Source organism: Phaseolus vulgaris, chromosome 8 (genome assembly GCF_051622355.1).
Source record: "Phaseolus vulgaris cultivar YP4 chromosome 8, ASM5162235v1, whole genome shotgun sequence".
Taxonomy (NCBI): domain Eukaryota; kingdom Viridiplantae; phylum Streptophyta; class Magnoliopsida; order Fabales; family Fabaceae; genus Phaseolus; species Phaseolus vulgaris.
In genome coordinates this window covers 19536735-19553173 of record NC_143505.1, presented here as the reverse complement: position 1 = coordinate 19553173, position 16439 = coordinate 19536735, and the positions used below count along the sequence as shown (strand labels likewise).

At 43.4% G+C, this 16439-nt stretch overlaps 1 long non-coding RNA gene across 2 annotated transcripts; it reads left to right on the top strand.

The window, feature by feature from the left end:
* Positions 1-13313: 13313 nt before the first annotated feature.
* On the top strand, positions 13314-16214 carry LOC137827042 (uncharacterized). Of its 2 annotated transcripts, none has more exons than XR_016515034.1 (6): positions 13314-13825; positions 13930-13985; positions 14331-14442; positions 15254-15398; positions 15643-15735; positions 16023-16214. It is a non-coding gene; the product is annotated as an uncharacterized LOC137827042 (long non-coding RNA). The 2 variants fall into 2 exon arrangements; XR_016515035.1 differs by having other exon boundaries at positions 15555-15735.
* The last annotated feature ends 225 nt before the right edge of the window (positions 16215-16439 follow it).

Here is a 16439-nt window from a genome sequence, read left to right as displayed (position 1 = left end):
CTGCCCCGCCCCGCCACCGGTAGACGTCTCTGCTTCCCCTGCTCCCGTCGCTGCCGCTGCTGCCCCCGATCTCATCGCCATCCCTCCCCCAATCATGCATCTGATGAGGGGCTTCAGTGGCGGGACTATGCCAGAGGGCACCGACAGGAAGGAAGGCATGCCTTTCTACTTGGGGGCCTTCTTGGCGATGGCCCTTGAATGGCGCGCCCAGGCCAGGAATGTTGTCCTGCAAACTCAAACTCTCCAGGCCTTGGAAACAAAGGTAACTGCTTTGGAGGAGGAGAAGAAAACCCTGGGATGCCAGAACGAAACTTACCAAACCTCCCTGAAGCAAGTGCAAGAGTCCAAAGCAGAAGCTGAGAGACAACTGGCAGAGGCATTGGAGCTCCAGCCTGACTTTTATACTCGGGAAGTCGCCCTCCAAGTTCAGTTAACGGGCCTTCAAGAATTGGTCAAAGCTGATGCAGAAGTTCAAAAGGACTTGAAGGACCGTTGCTGTGAGCAGGCCGACGAGATGGAGCAGATGGAGGGGGAAATGGCCACCCAGGCCAAGGCTATGGGCCTTCTCCAGGCTGACTACGACAAACTACAGGTCGAGGTCAGTCGGCTCCGCGTGGAAAAGTAGGCTTTGGAGAAGCAGGTAGCCTCTGGGGACGCTGCCATTGAGGAGCTAGAGAAGGACAAAAAGGCCCTCATCCAGGAGATGGCGGGTACTTTCGAGGAGGGGTTCCAAGAAGCTTTGGCTCAAGCAGTCTGCACGAATCCGGGGATTGACATTTCCAGCTGCGATTCCACTGACCACATTGTTAATGGAAAGGTCGTGCCCTTGGAGATAGACGATTGAGCCGCCACCCTCGATCATCAGCCCATTCCTTTATACTTGTTTTAACCTTCTCTGACAAATTTGTAATTCTTTGAATCATCTGCACTCTTGCTACAACTCTGGAATTTTGTTATGATTACTTTCGTGTCCTCGCGACATAGAATTCTGCCTGTGTGATTTTATTCTCATCCTTTGCCTTCTTGTGCCTTGGTTGTTTTGCTTGCATTATACTCGCTTCTTTCACTTCGTTGGGCGGCCTTGTATGCCCGGGAAAGGTCACGCGCCAATGCCCACGTCCATGGAGAGGCTCACCTAATGGAGTCGTATCGTCCACGGGGTGTCTCTAGCACCCAAACGGTCCTTCCCTTGATCCTTAACGCCCGACGCCCACGCCTAAGGAGAGGCCTGCCACAGCAGCGTCGTATCGTCCTCGGGTGTCTGAAACGCCGAGTGCTTTGGGGGGGGGGGGGGTCGTTCCCTCCATGGTCTTTCCTTCCTATAGGTATCGGGGAACGCCCTGCCAGTGATTCGCTGGCATTTTGGTGGTGCCGTCTCCCTCCACAGTCTTTCCTACCTGTGGGTATCGGGGAGGCAACCTCGCTGATATTTTGGTGGGCGACGCCTGCGACGTCTCACGCTGGCGTTGTCCTTTATGTCTTTTCAGGCGACGCCTCGGGCGTCTCATGCTAGCGTCGCCTTGGGCGTCATCCTTACCTTGACATTGAGTTTGACCTTGGCCTTGGTCGACGCCTGGGGACAGCGAAGAGCTCAAGGTCCTTCCCGTGCCTTCCACGTGGCGCTTCTTGTATGGCTGATGGGATGTTCAGTCATTCGACTTGATCCACGCGGCGCTTCTTGTATGGCTGATGGGACGTCCAGCCATTCGATTTGATCCTGACTCCTACTGTGCCCCTGATCCACTTTCGATGGCGCATCGTACCACTGGGCATTCCGCCGATATGACGTGTTCTGAGTTTAACCAGGGATGCCAGGGCCACCCTTCAATCTGCTGCCACGTGGATCGATCGTGCGATGCATCCATCCGCGTCGTTTGGCGCTCCAACCGCTTTATTTAACTCTTCAAACTCTGAAACTATTCTCATCGTTTCTGCACTCTTCGTAACCCACTTACACTCTCTCTTCTTGCACCCTTTCTTCTTGCACCCTTTCTTCTCTCACGAAGGATTCTTCCAGCATTCGCTCCCATCGCTAGACTCTTGCATTTCCGGCGGGCCATACGCCTTTGACAATCCCGGATCTTATTAAAGAATGTCCTCTCACGCTGCCTCCCCCAGGGTCAGTCCCAAGGACCTGTACCCTTGGGCTTCGAGTGAACTTCTTGACGAATGTTCATGCTTACTCGCTACCAGGGCCATAAGGGAACACAAAGGGGATTCATGTTCCTATGATCACCGGGCTTTCGCGAGGAGGCATGACGACGACATTGCTGTGCTCCCTTGCACTCTAGGGGAGCCAGTATGCGGAGACGAACGGGCCAACGAAGGGGTCCCCTTCTTTTACCTTTACCAGGTGGTTTTCAAGACCATCGGAGTGCGCCTACCCTTCTCCTGGTTCGAGAAGGAACTGCTGACGGAGATCAATGTCGCTCTGGCCCAGTTATACCCCAACAGCTGGGCCTTTGTCAAAGCCTTCGACATCCTCTTCGGGTTTCTGGGTTGTGCGCCTTCGGTTGGCCTTTTTCTTCACTTTTTTTAGGTGAAGCGGCAGAGGCACAACCTCTGGGTAACTCTCAGTAACGTTCCCAGGAGAGTTCTCCTCACACCCTTCCAAAACTCGTTCACCGGGTGGAAAGGCCGGTTCTTCAAGATCTGCTGCACTGACCTTGTCCCCGACGCTCTGGATGGGTTTCCGCTGTATTGGGTGAGAGAGGCGAGGGCCCTCAAAACCAAACCCTTCAAGAAGCTGGCTCCAACTGATCAAATAGCTTGCCGGATTCTTACTGAGGCGGGAGGTTTTGACTCTGCCACTCTGATCAGCTTGGAGTTCAACGCTGGAACTCTCGAAAAGTACATATGTAAGAGTCACTGCCCTAGAAACTTCGGCCTTTATTGCTTTCTAACTATGCATGTCTTGCTTCATGGTGTCTCTGACACATTTATCTCCCTTGGTGCAGGTTCGAAAATAAGCCAAGAGAGGAGGACACGACTTACTCGAGCTCTGCGGGCTGGGATCAGGGCTTCGTCTTCCTCCAGCGCTGACTCCGATGGCCACTGAAAAGTGGCTCTTTTGTGATTTGCATGAGTTGTAATGTTTGCCCTATTTGCGCTACTCCCATTGTATCGAACATTGCTTGTAACATCAACTTTTCTATATCATACTTGATTTTTTGCAACGTCGCTTTACTCTGCATACGTTTCGCATGTTGTGCGCTTTTCCTTCGTCATGTTCCTCAACGACGCCTACCTTCATCTAGGCGACGCCTTCACCTGGGCGACGCCTTCTTTCTTGGTGGCGCCTTCCCCTAGGCGACGCCTTCTTTCCTGGCGACACCTTGACCTAGGCGACACCTTCTTTCTTGGCGACGCATCACATTACTTCAAACGGAGAAAGATAAAGGTTGAAAACCAAGGCACTTCTTTTTCTCAAACTGGTTTTACCTTTTATTTGGGTGACCTCATTAAAAAACCCTCGAGAGGGAAAAAGAGCGTCCCCTTCAACTTAAATTGTTACATAACTGCTTACATAAGTCAACTGAAATAAAATTTTAAGTTGGCTGCATTCCAGCTGCGCGGGATAGGACCTCCATCCAAAGTCTCTAGGCTGTACGAACCGTTGCCCTTAGCCTCAATAACTCTGAAGGGTCCGGTCCACTTAGGAGACAGCTTATTCTCCAGCTCGTATGGGTGAGCTTTCCTCATCACTAGGTCGCCGATCTGAAACTGTCGCGGCTTTACCTTAGAGCTATATTGCCGCTCTACTCTTCTCTTCATCGCTTCAGCTTTTATTCTGGCTTCTTCCCTGGCTTCGTCGAGTAGATCCAGGTTTACCCGCCTTTCTTCATTGGATTCATCCACCACAAAGTTTTGAAAACGTGGTGAGCTTTCATGTATTTCTACCGGAATCATCGCGTCCGACCCGTACACCAAACTGAAAGGCGTCTCCATAGTAGAGGATTGGGGCGTGGTGTGGTATGCCCATACGATCCTTGGTACCTCTTCCGCCCACGTCCCTTTGGCTTTCTCTAACCTCCTCTTTAACCCCCTCAGCAGAACTCTGTTTGCCGACTCCACTTGTCCGTTGGTCTAGGGGTGTTCAACCAATGCGAACACTTGTTTCATTCCTACCTCAGCGCACAGATTTCTCAACTGCTGACTGGCAAACTGGGTCCCGTTATCGGATATCAAGCGCCTAGGTACGCCAAAGCGGCACACAATGTTCTTCCACACAAAATGTTGTACCTTGTGCGCAGTGATCTGTGTTACGGGCTCTGCCTCTATCCACTTGGTGAAGTATTCGATGGCGACAATCAAATACTTCATCTGCCTGATTGCCAATGGGAAAGGGCCCAGGATGTCAATTCCCCATGTATGGAAAGGCCACGGGCTGTATATGGACCGCAATTCTTCTGGCGACGCCTTGTGCCAGTCGGCGTGCTTTTGGCATTGTCTGCACCGCCGGGCGTGTCGTGCGCAGTCCTCTTTTACCGTTGGCCTGAAGAAACCTGCGCGTATTACCTTAGAGGCTAGGGACCTTCCCTCTACGTGGCTCCCGCAGATGCCTTCGTGTAGCTCCGCCATTATCCTGGTGCACTCGTCGCCACTGACGCACGTTAGGATAGGGTGAGTGAAACCGTGCCTGAACAGCACCCCATCCACTAGAGTATATCTTGCGGCATTTCTTTTGATCTTTTTACCCTCTTCGGGCTCCACTGGGAGAGCCCCATCCGCCAGGTATCGCTTGTAGGGCGTCATCCAGGTGTCTCCTTCGGTCAAAACGCATACCTGCATCTGCTCTCCCTCGGGCACATCCGCGTACGTGCTGATGCGGGGCGCCCTCTGCGTATCTTGGGTCAAAGAGCAATGACTCCTCGACCTTCCCCTTGTTGTATAAATCTGGAGGACATCCACCCTGTTGTCTTCCACGAATCTACGCGGAGCTTTGAGAGTCTCTTGGATCACCGTCCTCTGTCTACCCCCCTTGCCTGAGCTGGCCAGCTTTGCAAGCAGGTCAGCTCTGGCATTCTGCTCCCTCGGGACATGTATCAGCTCAAGAGCGTTGAATGCTCCCTTTAACAACTGGACGTATTTCAGGTACGCCGCCATCTGTGGGTCCTTCGCCTGGATCTCACCCGACACTTGCCCCGTAATCAGCTGGGAGTCGCTTTTCACCAGGAGGTTCTGCGCGCCCATCTCCTTGGCCAGGAGCATTCCTGCTATCAGGGCTTCATATTCTGCCTGATTGTTACTTGCCTTGAAGGCGAAGCGCAGGGCCTGCTCAATCAGCACGCCGTTGGGTCCCTCCAAGACTATTCCCGCACCACTCCCTTGTTGGTTGGAAGAGCCATCAACCGAGAGCAGCCACTGCGAGCCCACTTCCACCTCTTGCTCACCTCCGGGCGAAAGTTCCGCTATAAAATCCGCGTATACCTGCCCTTTGATGGATCCTCTTGGCTCATACCGGATGTCGAATTCTAACAGTTCCACCGCCCAGCGTACCATTCTCCCAGCCACGTCAGGCTTCTGCAGCACCTTCTGTATAGGGAGGTTTGTCATCACCACCACCGTGAAGCTGTGGAAGTAATGACGGAGCCTCCTGGCAGAAAATACTACCGCTAGCGCTGCCTTCTCCAACGCTTGGTATCTCGTCTCAGCTCCTTGTAATGCCTTGCTTACAAAATAGATGGGCTTCTGACTCTGGGTCCTGCTCCTGGACTAACACAGAACTGATGGCCCGCTCCGTTACAGTAAAATATAACCGGAGGGGCACGCCCATTACCGGTTTGCAGAGGACCGGTGACGTCGCCAGGTACTCTTTTAGCTTAATGAAAGCCGCTTCGCATTCATCAGTCCATGCAAAGCAACTGTTTCTCTTGAGGCACTGGAAATATGGATGCCCCTTCTCTCCCCCGGCGGAAACAAACCTCGAGAGCGCCGCCATCCGCCCTGTCAGCTGTTGCACCTCTTTTACCAACGTCGGGCTTCGCATGGCGATAATCGTCGCGCATTTGTCGGGGTTCGCCTCTATCCCCCTCTCTGTGAGCATAAAACCCAAGAACTTACCGGCCTCTACCCCGAAAACACACTTCTCAGGGTTTAACTTGAGGCGGTACTTGGATATTGTGACGAACAACTCCTCCAGGTCCGCCATGTGCTGCGCCCTATTCTGCGACGCCACCACCATGTCGTCTACATAGGCGTACACATTCCTCCCGAGCATTGGCGCCAGGACCTTGTCCATTAACCTTTGGTACGTGGCGCCCGCGTTTTTCAGTCCAAAAGGCATCACCTTATAACAGTAACTGCAGGTCTCAGTCATGAATGCAGTTTTGTTCTCGTCTCTTGGGTGCATCTTGATTTGGTTGTACCCTAAGAAAGCGTCCAGGAAACTCAGCACCTTGCTGCCGGACGCACTGTCTACCAAGGCGTCGATGCTGGGCAGCGGGTACGAGTCCTTTGGGCACGCCTTATTCAAGTCTGTGAAGTCAACACACATCCTCCACTTTCCATTCGCCTTTTTCACCAAGACGACATTGGCCAGCCACTCAGGGTATTGAATCTCCCGGATGTGGCCAGCATTCAACAGCTTCTGCGTTTCGTCCTTCACCACCTGCTGTCGCTCCTCATTGAACTTTCTCCTTCTCTGGCGCACGGGGCGGACCGTGGCGTCCATGCTGAGGTGGTGACACAGGAAATCGGGGTCAATGCCGGGCATATCCGAGGCGGACCATGCGAAGGCATCCAGGTGGCGCGAAATCACTTCTGCCACCCCTTCCTGTTCTTCTGACCTGATGACTATCACCTTGCCACTGAGATCCGGCAGCTTCATCTTCATGTGGCGTGTGGAGGACACCGCGTTCAAACGGTTTAACGCCGGCCTGCCCAGCAAAATATTGTAGACGGAGTTGGCGTTCACGACCAGGTACCGGATGCTTTCGGTACGGGAGGCCTCTCCGTCCGTGAACGTAGTCCTCAACTCCAGGTAACCCCGGACTTCCACCTGGTTATCCCCAAACCCATACAGGCACCCCGTGTAGGGCCTCAACAGGTCGGGGGACAACCGTAACTTATTAAAGGTCGACAAGAACATGACGTCCGCCGAACTTCCCTGGTCGACAAGCACTCTGTGCACCTTTCTTCCGGCTGTGACGACTGAGATGACAACGGGGTCGTTGTCGTGGGGTACCACATCTCGGAGATCTCCTCTCGTGAACACGAGATCCGACTCCCATGGCTCACCCGAGATTCTCTCTTCGATTGAATTGACCCCCCTCGCGTATTTCTTCCGCTGGGAGGCGGTGGATCCCCCGCCAGAAAAACCTCCAGCAATGGTGTGGACCTCGCCAAGCACAGGCATCTCATGTGCTGGTTCTTCCGCCGGCGGCGGCAAGGTGGCGGTCGTTGTGGGCTCCGTGACATAATCCTTCAAAAACCCAGTTCTCACCAGCTCATCTAGTTGGTAACCCAACGACAGGCAGTTATCAATGTGGTGCCCGAAAGCCTCGTGGAACTCGCACCAAGAGTCTTTGCGAGGCCCTAACACCTTGTCAGTCTTCGCCGGTCGCCTCAGCCTCTCGGCTATATTAGGCACAGTGATCAGGTCCTTCAGCTCTACCACAAAATTGTACCTCGCCGGTCTCGCTCTTTCTCTGGCCGGGCGATCGCCTCCTGCCGGACCCCGGGGCTGGGGCTTTCTAGCCTCATAGGGGCGTCTCGCCTCTTGTTTCTTTCTTCCCGTTGTGGTCTCATTGACCCTGACGGGTTGAGCTCGCGCCGGTCCCCTCGGGCGTGAGGGTACGACACTGGTGCGCTTCACGCACACCTCCCCTTCAGAAGCAATATGTTCTACCGCCCTACGCCGTAGCTCAGCGAAAGTCCTAGGGCGGTTGCGAATGATGGATTCTCCAAAAGGACCGAGGCATACGCCTTTCACGAACGCATACACAATCATAGGCTCCTCTGTAGTACCAACCTTCACGACCTGGGCCCCGAAGCGATTGATATACTCCTTCAGGGTCTCCCCTTGATACTGCTTCATGTCAAACAGATCGTAAGAGACCGGCGGCGGGGCCTTGTTTGCTAAGTATTGTTCCCTGAACAATCGTGACAATTGGCGGAAAGATGTGATATGACCGTCCGGGAGGCTGATGAACCAGTCCATAGCCATCCCAGTCAGGGTGCTCATAAAGAGCTTGCACTTGGCAGCGTCAGAACCGCCTACCAGGACCATCTGTGTGTGAAATGCAGCAAGGTGCGTCTCCGGGTCCTCCATCCCGGTGAAGATCACCTTGGGCCCCGCGAACGTGTTCGAGATCATTGCATCTAGAATCTCCTGCGAGAAGGGAGTGGAAAACTCCCTGGGTGGGGAATGGTTCTCCATCTCGTCGTGTCCATGCCGCCTCCGATCATTTCTCAGGCCCTGGCGCAACTCCTCATTTACACGGTGGAGCTCTTCATTCCGCTCATGCGAGGCATCGAGATCTGCCTGCATGCGTTCCTGTTCCAATTTCGAATCCGCCATATCCTGCTGCAGCCCCCTCATTATTTCTAGGACCTGTTGCATGGATAGTTCTGCTGGGGCTGCGCGTGCTGTACTTCATCTGGTGGGGGCCATTGTCACTCTAACCTCCTCCAACGTTACTGTAACCTGGTAGATTTTCTCGAACTTGTGATGGGACTGATGTTTTATATCGGCCCCACGGTGGGCGCCAAATGTTCCGTCCGGTTGACTGGGACGTCTTCGTGCGTGACCTCAACCGTCAGCTAAGGTCTCCTTCCCACTGGTTACCTGTGGATTCCTGCAAAAAAGAGGACAAAGAGGCGCCCTAGCGGCCGTTTGCACTCCGACGCTCAAGTCAGCTAGCAAGAAACACCAAAACTGTGCACCTCCGTCTCTGAGCACCGCGTATGGCACTCTGAAGGTGGTAAAAAGAACTGTGTATCGTGTGTGTGTTCTCTCCCTCAGGCAAAGATCTTTCCCCAGTCCCTTGTACGTAACCTCAAAGCACGAGCAAGCAACTAGAGAGTTCTGGTAAATTTGCCAAAAGTTCGAACCCTGTTTCCAACATTCTCAGTGCTATTTAAACTACCCAAGCATTTAAAGCGCCTTAAAGCGCCTTTAATTACAAATGTAACGCACTCAATCAGCGTATCTAATTAGAAAACGTAGCGCATTTAAGATGTTGAAATGCTTGGGAGCCATTATAGTACCTGAACGCTCGAAACGGAAACTGTGTTGAATGACTTTAATTACCTGGCACCTGACTAAAGGGTGTTTCTATTCTGACATGGCTGTCGTACACGTGGAGGGCCTCACGACGCCGTGACCCCATCTGGGGGCGTTTCTGCCCATCTGGGGACGTTTCTACGTGTGAGTCCTCCTGCTTGGGAGTGCTACTGCGCTAGGGGTGACTCTTTGGGTGCCAACTCATGCCCCCAATCATCTAGTCACTTACTTTGAGAGCGTATCTGCCTTCCTCTCGTACCCTGCACCCGACTACCCTGGGCGTGACCTTCCTCTTGGGTCGTATCTGTCCCAAAGGCGTCTCTGGGGCGGCAGGGGTACTTCACGAGTCAGGCTGCCCTACACTGGTGCTATCACTATGGCCTTGAAGCCACTTTTTCCTTCTCTTTATCACTGCCCCGGGTTATCAGGACCTGAGGCCTTCCCACGGCGTCGCTCCCTCCACAGTCTTTCCTACCCATGGGTATCGGGGAACCACACTGTGATTGCCTTGCTTTAGTAACGTTTGATCTGGCGACACCCTGATTAGGCGACGCCTTCACCTAGGCGATGCCTTGCCTTGACGACGCCTCTTCTTGACAACGCTGTCACTTAGCGTCTCTTCACCTAGGTGACGCCTTGTGTTGACTTTGGCCCCTGGTGTTGACTTTGACCTTGACTTAATCAACGCCCGAGTACGGGACGGTACAAAAGGTATGATAGGTGATCTAGAAATGTTAGTTTAGGATTTTTTTTATTTTTCTACAATTAATTTTATATTGTGGAAATTAAATTTCGAAATTTATGAAATGCAATAATAAATTTAAATGAGTGCAGGAAGAAAAAAAAATTGTCTCCTTTAATAATTTTTTAATAAAATATTAATTTTTATGCGAGCTAGTTAATAAATTAAGTCCGCGTTAATTAAACAGGGCGAGCAAACCATTGCCACCCTAACTCCAATGACAAACTTGCCATATATATATATATATATATATATATATATATATATATATATATATATATATATATATATATATATATATACCATTTTATTTTTCCTTTCTCCCATGTTTGGGTTATATTTGGTAATTCACATTAGCATTTTATTTTCAATTTGTCATTTGAATAATGGTGAAGGTGTACGTATCTAAATGTGGTTGAGGTGATGAACCGGTCTAAGAAGTAGGCAAAATAGCCTAGTCGAAATACAGCAAGTGTAGCCTAAATTGAATTCAGTAATTTGGTTTTAGCTTATTGTTTAAAATATAAAAATAATATTATTTTATTGAAATATATTATGTACTATAATTATATGTAAAAATGTTTTATATAAAATTAAAATTAATTTCATCAACAAGACTTCAATATTAAAATACATATTTTATGTTTAATTTTTTATATCAATTACTACAACTATGTAAATAGATAAAAAAAGTTAAAAAATAAAAAGAAAAAACTGAAAAAATGGGGGTCATCCCATCAACCCAACTTCTGACAAGGACGATTACTAATTTTAACTCGTATTACCTTTGCAGGTCGGGGCAAAACGAGTCAGGTTGACCCGTTTTGTCACCCCTCATTAGATATCAATTTAGAAGTTTATTTATAAATTTTATTAATAATATAAAGTACTTAGATACCAATAACTTTTTTAGTATCTAATTTAGTCAATATAGTGATTAATTATTATTTTTTATCTAATATTAGTTTCTATTTAATGATTTTCTTGTAGTGATAGGTAAGATGATCACAATTATAATCTTTATATTCACATTTATAACATGTATATCCTTAAGTGAATCCCAAACCATATTAATTTTTTTAATTTCAATTATAAACTTTCTGAAGCAAATTACGATTTGTATATACCAACATCAATGAATTTGAATCAGAAATCAAGTTTAAAAGTTCATTAGTAACTGGTGTTAATTATTTTAGTTAACTCAAAGTGATAGTAAAAAAGGTATGAAAAAAGAACATAAAAATAATATCACCTAAAAGAACGAAAAATTGAAAGTTTGGAAGATAGAAAGGGCTGCCAGAAACATGATATTGGATGGTCAATTAGAAGAACCTTTAAAAGAATGTAAATAAATAAATTAAATTCAGTATGGAAATAATGAATGAAGTAATAGATAAATCAAAACACACAATTTTGAATTAGTGTATGAAATATAACACATGCATATTTATTCAAACATATTTTGTGAATTATAAATTAATGTATTTGAAGATTGGTGTATCTAACTATAATGTTGCAGAGCAAATGGAACAGAAAAAATACTGCACCCAAACTACTAAAGGGAAAAAGGGTGAGAATAGAATCCCCTGAACAACCATCACGAAACTGGTTTGGGAACAAGAAAAACTTTATAAAGAAAAATAAAAAAGAAACTTGTTTTAAAAAAAAATTTCTAATCTTATGTGTAACATATATGAAGAATATTCAAAGTTAACCAAAATGGAATATATTAAATTTATATTAGTTTGAAAATAGAATTTTAAATTTAACTGCCCAAGGCTCAATTAGCAGTGGGGTTTGAAAGTCCATTTAGTAGACATTTCTTTCAATCGAAGGATTAATTTTTCGCCTTATAATATATATTTTCCCTTCTCATTTTCATTTCAGAAAAAATTATTTCAAAAATTTAGATTTACATTTCAAAACATTCATTGTGTAATAAAAGTTTGTGAACAAAAATATATATAGGATAAACAACGTCATAAAATTGAGTCAGAGTATGGACCCAGGCAAACGTTAGATAATTGATTATAATAATGAGCAAAATCTCTCTCTCTCATCTATGTATATTTTCCCTACATATATGTATTAACGGTAAAAAGTTAATTTTAATATTTTTTTTTAAATTTAAATAACTTTAAATAAAGTATAACTGTATATTTTTAAATAATTTTAGTTGTACTTTATTTTTTTTAACACTTACATTTTTTTAATCGTTGAGAGAATTTTATCATTGAACATGTGTGAGAAGGTTATTGAAAAGATTTGTTGTATTCGATATTTTTCATTGAAAAATAATTTTTTTGAGTTTTGTACTATTTTTGCACATAGTTGATTTTCTTTTTCTGGATTTTGTGCCTCCAAAAAAATGAAAAAAAAAAATGAACGAAAACATAACCACCACTAGTAAAAACACCACAAAACTTACTTTAATCATCGACCACCATCATCCACTACAAGCAATCACCACCATTTAAAATGAAGAAAAAAATATCACACTCTTCATCATATTTAGAAGGATATTATTGAAATTAAAAAGAAAAGTATAGATGTGGAGGAAGTTTTTGCCTAATATTATATGTAAAAGGATTTTTTTAAACGAAAAAAAGATAATTGAAAACAGATTAAATGAATTTGCAAAGATAAGACCTAAAATAAGTTATAAGCTAAATGTTAATTGTAATGTGTATTTGGTCTGCATACTTTTTTTTAAATAACATAACCTATTAAAAATAATAAAAAATGGCTAATTACACTAAAAAAATTGGTGAATTAGTTTGGGTCAAACTGCAGACACTATTAGAGACAATACCACCCACACTACAGGGACCCAACAAGGCTGCTTCTTCCTGCACCTCCATAGCTTCTTCTCTCACCTCCATAGATTTTCATATTTCCAAAAATGCCTCTCTGTAATATTTCGGATTACATAATCCGGAAGTCATTTTTCAAATTTGTAATTAGTTTCCGGATTATATAATCCGGAAGTCTTTTCTCAGATGCATGATTACTTTTCGGATTATATAATTCGGAAGTCTTTTTTAACTTCCGGATTATGTAATTCGGAAGTCTTTTTTCAAATGCATTTCCGGATTACATAATCCGAAAGTTATTCTATGGGGGTGACACAAGAAAGATAAAAATGTATTTTCATGTTGTGTATGGAGGTGCCAGAAGAAGATATGGAGGTGCAGGAAGAAACAGTCACCCAACAATAACTCTAAAATACTAGAATAGGCCGAAAACACTAAGCCCAACGCTAGCAGTTTTAAAAATAATAAATTATTAAAATTTTTATTTCAGTTAATTAAATAATATATTACTAGGCTTTTTTGAGTGTATTCTGGAGAGTTTAGCCAACCGATAATTATTTTCATTTTTTCCCGAAAGATTAAATCCTTCACCTCTTTCTTCAAAGCACCTACGAGTTCAAATCTTTTCCAGTTTTCATCTTTTCTTCTCAAACCAAACTCGCAAGGTTAAATCTTCCCTTTTTTCCCCTCTTTCTTTAGAGCAAACCCTAGATCCTCTTCTTCATATGCAAGCTAAATTCTTCTCCTCTTTTTTCATTTTTGGCGCGAGTTAGAATCTTCTCCCTTTTTCTCCTAGTTTTTCAGAGCAAGCCCTACACCTTTTTCTTCGTTTTTGGCCAAACCATTTGTTCCTACCGCGATTATCTAATCAAGCAGTTGTTAAAACCTCGATTTCTTCCTGTCCCCATCTGTTGTTGCACGGATTTATTTGTTTTTGTAGTGAGTGAGCTAGTGAGGCTACGTAATCGGTTCCAGTCTTCAAAATTGGGAGGATGATGTTGAATTTTTGTATTGGCTTCGATGCTTTGCAGCTTAACCTCTAAGGTTAATTAATAGGTTAATTGATTTTGGTTTCAGTGAGTTCATTGTCGATTCAGCGTTTGATTTTTAATTATTGCGTTTTTCTGTGTTTGATTGAGGTGGTGCAGAGGTTGTACGAGGATTGCCGTTTGGAACTGGAAGTTGTGTTGGGAATGCTATAAAGGTTAGTTTATAGCAAGTTAGTTTAGGAATCGAAAATAGTTTGTAATATTTTAAAAAATTTGCATGTCGAATAATGAATTAGATGGAGTAACTAAAATTATTGTGATGAATTGCAATTAAGATTGGGATTTGGTTATGTTTTGAACATGTCACTATTGAATATTGATTTCAGTGAAAAATTTAACATTATAGCAATATGCATAGTCTAGGTTCTTTTTTCTTGTTACTTTTATCATTTTTCTCCAATTTTGTTGAATCCTTCATGCAATTCCTCGTGTACTTTCAAATGAAAATATGTTTATAATATTATTTTTATAATATTGAATATTAAATATGCGTATTGTAGGCAATGATTGAGAATATAAGAATTCAGCATGAAGATGAAACTGCTACTGTCTTGAGTGCAGTATTGGAGGCGACAAAAACTGTAGAGAAAAAAATGAAAATGGAGAATTCAGGTGAACCAGATTCCTTAGGCTACTTTCTTATATTTAGGCTGCACTACTTAATAAAGAACATGTTGCTTATTCATACACTATCTAAGGCTCTTTCGCTTTACATATATATATATATATATATATATATATATATATATATATATATATATATATATATATATATATATGCGTGTGTAATGTATGGTACTTGCTAAGAATCAATTTCTTATCTGTTATTGCACAGCCTTATTATGGATATTTTAGAGTTTGTTTGGATATACGGATAGAAACAAAACAGAAATGTATACAAAATTAATTTTTTGGATGGATAGAATAAGAAGGAAAGAAATGGAGAAACTTATCTGTGGCTAACCTTGTTGGGATGAGTGAGAAATGTTATACAAAATTAATATGTTTTTTTATAGTAGATATTTTTTCCTGTGAAAAAGAATAGAGGAAAAACATAAAAGACCTTTGAGGAATTCATTAAAAGGGATCTCATGGTTAAATATACTTGATAATTTGTTCTTTTATTAAGAAGGATTCCTATCCTTCCTTCTCTTTTGTAATTTTTCTGTTGTAGATAGAGGCATATGACCTCTTTAAATGTGTTCCCCTAATAGATATGTTGGATAGTGTAGCTTGTTTCATTGATTCTCTCTCTAGTTCTTTGTTTTATTCTTTTGTTAAGAAGGATTTTATACCTCCTTTTGTAACTATTCTGTTGTAATGGATTTTTGTATCATCATATAGAGAAAAGACGTCCATGGCATGGCACCACTGTTATCTCATGGTTATCTATTGACTTATGTTATATTATCCTATGTTTCAGTTCCCTTGTCACTAGATAGATACAATTACTGCAGAGCTGATGGAGACAGATACAGGACGAATGATGACCATAGATCGTATTAGAGCTTCCCTTAGCCAGTTGGACTGTTCGCAGAAGATGATTGTAGATGATGCATATAGTATTGGTAAAACTGATATTTTCTTCATGGAAAACTACTTGTGTTGTGATATAAAATATTTATAATTTTATTTTCTTATTTGTTAATGTCGAAGAACTCTTTCATAGTTTTGGTTTATGATTCCTTTAATACTTTGTAATTTAGAAGTCTTCCTTTTTTCAGATTTGAAGAAAATTATTGAAGGGGCTCAGAATGAGGAGGTTTTAATCTTCTTGTTGTTCATAAAATTATTTTATGTTCCATGTTGCAGGTTGAGTCAATTGTATTGAAAAGATATGGAAGGGATGCGTACAAAATGTTCAGGCCACTGTCAAAGGATTGTTGTTTTCATAACACAAATCAGGTGATTTACTTATTAAGGAAGTTCAAATTAAATTTGCTAAAAATGTAGTGATTCAGTCAATCTTTTTTCATTGATGTTAACGAATTGAGATTTTAGTCCAATTAACTTGATGCTTTGGAGAATATGAGAAATCATGTGGTTGAAGTTCTCTTTATCCCTAGCTTTCAATTTACAATATGTTATTGTAAGAAATAAAAGTTGGCCTTTTATTTACTTAAGGTTTATATATTTCTTTTAATGCATTAATTGTTCTATTTATTCTACTAATCGCTTCATTTTTTTCACAGGTCCTATTAATTTTGTATTCACTCTGGTGATGATGATCATAAACATGTTATTTTCTTACTTATTTGTTTGTATTCATTTTAGTTTTCAAATATTGTTTACATTCAATTGCATTAGATATTGACTTGAATTTGAATTTTTATTTGGATTTTTGAACTCAATTAGAAATATATACTACATTGTGGATTTTTTTATTTTAGAATTTATTATTACAATTATAATTATATGATGGATTTTAATTTTTCAAATAGATCTAGAGATAATTCGAGTCACAACTTGACGGAAGAAATAACTCATTTAATTTAATGATGTCCCAACAATATTAATTTGGATTATTCAGCTCCCATACCCTGTTGAAATCCACCAATGACTGTGATTGTTAAAAGATAAAGGAACATTCACACCAATTTTAATTTTGA